Source organism: Bos javanicus, chromosome 2, assembly GCF_032452875.1.
Source record: "Bos javanicus breed banteng chromosome 2, ARS-OSU_banteng_1.0, whole genome shotgun sequence".
Taxonomy (NCBI): Eukaryota; Metazoa; Chordata; class Mammalia; order Artiodactyla; family Bovidae; genus Bos; species Bos javanicus.
Genome location: NC_083869.1, coordinates 17,622,662 through 17,628,661, shown reverse-complemented (window position 1 = coordinate 17,628,661; position 6,000 = coordinate 17,622,662). Strand labels below are relative to the sequence as shown.

At 39.2% G+C, this 6,000-nt stretch overlaps 1 long non-coding RNA gene across 2 annotated transcripts in view; it reads left to right on the top strand.

The window, feature by feature from the left end:
• Window positions 1-1,020: 1,020 nt before the first annotated feature.
• The window catches only part of LOC133257719 (uncharacterized), a 53,112-nt gene continuing 48,132 nt past the window's right edge, over window positions 1,021-6,000 (top strand). The window contains exon 1 of one of the 2 annotated variants that reach the window (XR_009739667.1): window positions 1,021-1,390. This is a non-coding gene — a long non-coding RNA (uncharacterized LOC133257719). Of the gene's footprint in view, window positions 1,401-6,000 lie in introns of both variants that reach the window. The other variant, XR_009739666.1, reaches the window with a different exon arrangement.

The following is a 6,000-nucleotide window of genomic DNA, read 5'->3' as shown; positions in this document are numbered from 1 at the left end:
GCATCCATTTCTACTGTCTTGTAATTTTAGACAAATTACCTAACTTTTATGAGCCTCAGTTTTCTTATTGGAAATATGAGATAATTATACCTACCTCATATGGTTCTATCCAGGATGGGTAAGATAATATATTTATAATGAGACCATGTACTCAAATGGTAGCTGTGTGATGATTTGGATATGGGAAGGGTTTGAAACAGAGAAGGCAATGGCAACCCACTCCAGTACTCTTGCCTGGAAAATCCCATGGACGGAGGAGCCTGGTAGGCTGCAGTCCATGAGGTCGCTAAGAGTCGGACAAGACTGAGCGACTTCACTTTCACTTTTCACTTTCATGCATTGGAGAAGGAAATGGCAACCCACTCCAGTGTTCTTGCCTGGAGAATCCCAGGGACTGGGGAGTCTGGTAGGAGGCGGTGTTTGGGGTCGCACAGAGTCGGACACGACTGAAGCGACTTAGCAGCAGCAGCAGCATCAGGGTTTGAAAAGGAGGCTGTGGAAATATCACACACATTACTGTATGGGAAGCCACCCTGAGTTTGGGTAGGGCTAATAATCATTTTTAAACTGTTTTTATTTTGCGGTATTTTTGATTCACAAGAAATTGCCATCAGTCTCCATTTTAAAAGCTTTATAGTGTTAGAAATTTCCTGTATATCCTGCCCACTTCATTCTCAAACAGTTTAATTCAGTAGCCTTTGAGAAATACAAAATAAAAAGTTCAAATGTACCTAGACTGATTTTGAAGCAGTGGATATTTGAAGATCAACAGTCAAATTCAGGTGTCCCAAAACTCAGAACTCCCATACACTCAGTCTGTCGGTACCCTTCTCTTAGAGTAGGAGCAGAGGTCATCTTCCCATTAAACTGGTGAAAAACTGAAAGGCAGAGGCCAGAAAGGAAGGCTAAGAACTCAAGAGAACTCTCTGCAATCCCAGCCCAGGGCTGATGCACTACCCCGCTGCTGCAAAATAAAGGAATTTTCCACTCGCACTTTTTTCATTTATGAAAGATGATCTTCCACAGACTATGTGAAAAGGACTTTGTACCTTTCACCCTGAATGAACTTCTTGCCCACTTTTCGAATTTGCTCACTCTTGAAAGTACCCTTTTAAGTCCTGGGAAATGATTCTGTTTTCTCAGTTGACTACTGCTGCCCACAGAATGTCTCTTCCTCCCTTCAGTGACTCAGCACTTTAGAGAGAAAAATTGTTCTGGAGAGAATGTTAAGACAGGCCACACTGCTGTTTACAGGAAAGAAAGAGATCAAGTGCTGCCTCCAGGGGAAGGTGAAACACCTTACTTAAAGACTGAATGGAAAAAAACATCAGATGATGGAAATCCTGCGAGGACAAGGTAATGAGGAAAGCAACTGCAGAAGCTGTTTCACGTGTGAGCAGGTAAATTTATTGGTACCGGGAACAAGAGTGCTCTGCTCAAGTGATCAGACTGTTGTTGTGGGGAAGGCAGAGCCTGCATGCCTTTGTTCTCATATGGGGCTTTATGTTCACTTTTCTGAAGTTGAAAGTTTGTAAGTACAGGAGCTTGTGAAACAACTGGATGCAATGTAGAATTTGAGCTTGTAAAATTACAGAGGAACAAGTCACTCCTACCTGCCTTTCTGATTTGTCCACTTGAGATCAAAGCAGTTGGCCTGTTTCCTGAGAAAACAGTTCCTGTTAGGGTGCTCCCAGTGTCACAGTGGATCTTGTCAAAGCAGTACATGAACCCGGGACTTGACCTCTGTCATTTTTCTTTAAAACAAATAGTGGTGGGGAAAATCTTCCATTTGTCATGTCATCATCATGTCACCAACTCTTGAATCTCTGTAAATTGTTCTAGAAAAACAGATGAAGGAAGAAAACTCTCATGCTCATTGTGCTGATTTGAAATCAGCCATAAGTTCCCAACACAAATTTGCTTTTATTCATTTTTCTATCCATTTATTTCTTCTCTCCCCTTCCTCATATGGTTTGAAGGAGCACATAAAAATGAAAAAAAAAAAAAAAGGAGAAAGTCAATGCCAGAAGAAAATCAGAGATCAGTTCAACAAACAAGCATCTGGACATTTGTTGGAGGAACACCATGTATCTGGCCCAGGACTTTACAGCAGCTAAGACAGAGGGTTATTTGTGGTCTGTAATTTTTAAGTTGATGATACAAATTATAGTGTCCATAAGATTAAAACAAATCTATTGCTTAGAAAGATCATGATGACTTTTGACTTGGGAAAAATTCCCTTTTATAATGTAATGATATGGTGAACAACTATTTCAACAGTTCTTCTACATTTAATGCAATAGGGCTCTTACTTATAAGATTCTTCACTGCAAGCACATGGTTTTGGGGCTAAACTCAGCTCAGCAAACGTAATTTTGTGAGGAGCTCGGCAAGGTGGTTGTAGGATACAGTTGTAAGGATCAATGATAAAATGTTAAGTCCCAGAGAAATAGACAATATGGCCATCTGGGAGTTTTATCTGAATATATAATATATATTCAGATACAATAATACACATGAATATAATATATAAACATATATAAAGTAATCAAGCTCTCTGTTTGGGACAGCAGAGTTCAAGGTTATCCTCTGTGGAGAGATGCTCGAGTATAGATAATCTATGAGGACAATGAAGGACACATGTATCAGTGTCAGCTGAGCTGGTGGTAGAATTGACATTTTCTTATGAAAATTAAGGAGTCTAATCCAGACAAAGGTCTGGATAAGAGGCCACATACCTCTGGGTACAGGTGGACATCACTGTCTCAGACAAAACAGAAATGGACTCCTTTTTCTTCAACGCTAGAAATTAGGAGAAGCGAATTTCAGACATTTTCATGCTTCACTATACCTTAATTTTTGGAATTTAAGGTAATATATGGCCACTTCCACAGGGTTGGGAAGATCCCCCAGAGAAGGGAGCAGCTACCCACTCCAGTTTCTGGTCTGGAGAATTCCATGGACCGTATAGTCCATGGGGTTGCAAAGAGTTGGACATGACTGAGCTCGCTTACCTGATAATGGCCACTTCCAAAAATTTAGAAGATACAGAGAAGCGTAAAGAAAAAACTAAAATCAGCTTTCATCCAATTTCTAGAGATAATCAACATTGGCATTCTATTATCTATTTTTCTTAAGTACAAAATTGAGATTTTACTGTGCAGCCCTTTTTCATTTAATGTTACATTTTAACATTTTCTCATACCATTGCATATTCATAAAACTATTATTTTGTTTTATTATTACCTGATATTTCATTGCATGGGTAAACCATAATTTATTCAGTCATCCTACAACTTGGAGCATTTAATTTTTTTCCCAGACATTCTGGTCAGGGGATTACACCTTACTTGACTTTTACAGAGATACAGTTTCTGCAGTTACACTGCTTGGGTTCAAGTCTCAGTTCAACCACTGTGTGACCTTGGGATAGTAACTTAATCTCTCTGATTCTGTTTAATCATCTGTATAGTAGGGCTAACATTAGTGCCTGTCTCCCAGAATTTCTGTGACAAATGATGTCTGTAAAAGAGCTACCACAAAGGAAGAGCTCACCGAATGCTAGTTATTATTATGATCATCTTCCAGAGGAGTCTACCAAGAGTTGCGACATCAAAAATCTAAGTTCATGTTCCAATGTAACTACAAATTAAATTGGCTGATCTATTATGAAAATTGGAGAAGGAAATGGCAACCCACTCCAGTGTTCTTGCCTAGAGAATCCCAGAGACGTGGGAGCCTGGTGGGCTGCCGTCTATGGGGTCACACAGAGTCAGACACGACTGAAGCGACTTAGCAGCAGCATTCTGAAAATAGATCACATAAAGGATTCAAATGTTTCAGGAATATAAACAACTGAGGGTTGAGGGCCATGGAAGTCCAATGGATCAGCAATAACTGACAAACATCCTTGGGAGACTCAACTTTACTGAGTCTATCCTATTCGTAGTCATTCTTCTTAACTACCAAGTAATAGGGTCATGATTCAGGTTAAATCATCCACGGATTTACAGAACTGCAGAATCTAAAGGGGTGTTCATTAATTGTGGAAACAGCAAGCAAAGAACTACTGAAAACGCGCTCAGAGCTGAGTTCTCGCATCTTTGAAGATGGTTAGGCACTGATAGGAGTTAGGCACTCAGCCTCTAGTGTTCTTGCTTTAATTCCCAGTCTCAAAGCTCATGGACTCTGAAACAATGACAGACCTAAAAGCTGTTCCTGCGGATCAGATTCCTGACTTCACTTGCAGCAGTTGTCCACAGGCTAGTGTCTAGGATCTCCCTGGTCTGGGCAAGAATTTGGCTCGTTACAATAGTCACGGAAGCATTTTCCCTGAAACGGTGGCCAGCATTCTCCAGAAGCAAATTGAAAAACGGAAGTACTTGCAGAAAGCACAGGAAACTGGAAGCAGGACAGCACTTGAGAGCATGTTTGTCTCAGTGGCTTTTGGTGTGTTGTCAGATGCTGTGGAAATTTCCAGTTTGAGCAGTTTTAATGTTTTGTAGCCTCTTTGGTTGAAATATAGTTTCCTCCTTTTTTAAACATCAAAGGATGAGGTCACCAGCCTTCTAAGCCATTTAGGATCAAGGCTGAGAAGTAGGTTTTCAGTAATGTTTCACCCTGAGTTTGATAGACATGGATGGCAGCAAACTGTAGTTCTTCCTGAGAAATGTTTGCTTTTGTATTTGGCTTCCAAACTGCCATCAATTCTGATGTATGCAAACATGGAGGCTGTTGGAGAATCATATTGCTTCTAAAACAAACTTCGTGGTTTAGTAATAAGCCAAATACCCAGATACCATCTCTTAGCCTTTGAAATGATATTTATAAATACCTCATGATTTATCTCAAGTGCAAAAAAAATTAGTAGATGGGCAATTTAAATTTCCTCACCAGAAGACTCAAATGCAGAGGGATCTACTTGAATTTTAGTTTCACGTCTGTGATAGAAACACACACAGAAGGCTATATAAACAAATGGGCATGAGTAATTCCATGCCATAAATATTTTATTCTCACATTTATATTTCTCTCTCCATCACATACACTTGTGGTATATGGCTGAAATATGTTCAGATGCATGGACACGACTTAGCAACTGAACAGCAACAAATGCATCTGAACAAACCCTTCTAGCAGGTGCTTGATCTGAGTAGTGAAAATGGCTTGCTGAGTTAGTTTAGTTTTTGTTAGTTTTTTTGGTAAGGTTATTAAAAAAACTAATTAAAAAATTAGTTTGAACAAAAAAGGATTCAGACTTTGATTACTGAAAAATTGGTCACTGCAGTCTTAATATATTAAAGAAAAAGTTAGCTATTGCCTCTTGCTTGAAAATCAACTTTACAATGTCTTTCCCCTAGTAATTTGTATCATCCTATGATGATGTATCATCCTAAATAGTATTTGCTATTAACAAAGAACTGACCTACTTCCTCTTTTTAACCAAGAGATAAAAAGTAACTGACTTTCCAATTACTGAGTAGTGCTCTTGCTATCAGCTTGTCTTGTTTCATAAATATGTAGAAAGAATTTACATTCTAAATCTAGGGGGAGAAACAGGTGGAATTAAAAATCCCTGGCTTTCTTATCAGGATGAGCAGGACAGTATGCCTACTACTATAACTGGCTCCTTGGCATTATAGCTCCAGAGGAAATATGTGGATGTTTTCAATTAAAACCTAACAAAAAATAAATTGCAGCATGAATGACAGAGAACATCAAATGCCAGTTTTATTAGAAGGACCCCATTAGGGAGATCCATCAAAACTAGGAACTTCTGGCAACTTGTGGTTCTAGGGAGACAGGAAGTAGGTCTATTGTCACTCAGAAAATATTTCACAGCCATATAAAATTAATTTGACAAACACAGATAATGCAATTAGACATCTCCGTTCTTTGGATTGCTAGTGAAACAAGCTGTACTGATCAGTTGTATCACACTGGGGTTCATACCTTTGTTCTGTGCACTGTGAGCTCCCCGAGGGCAAGAGGTAGATTTCT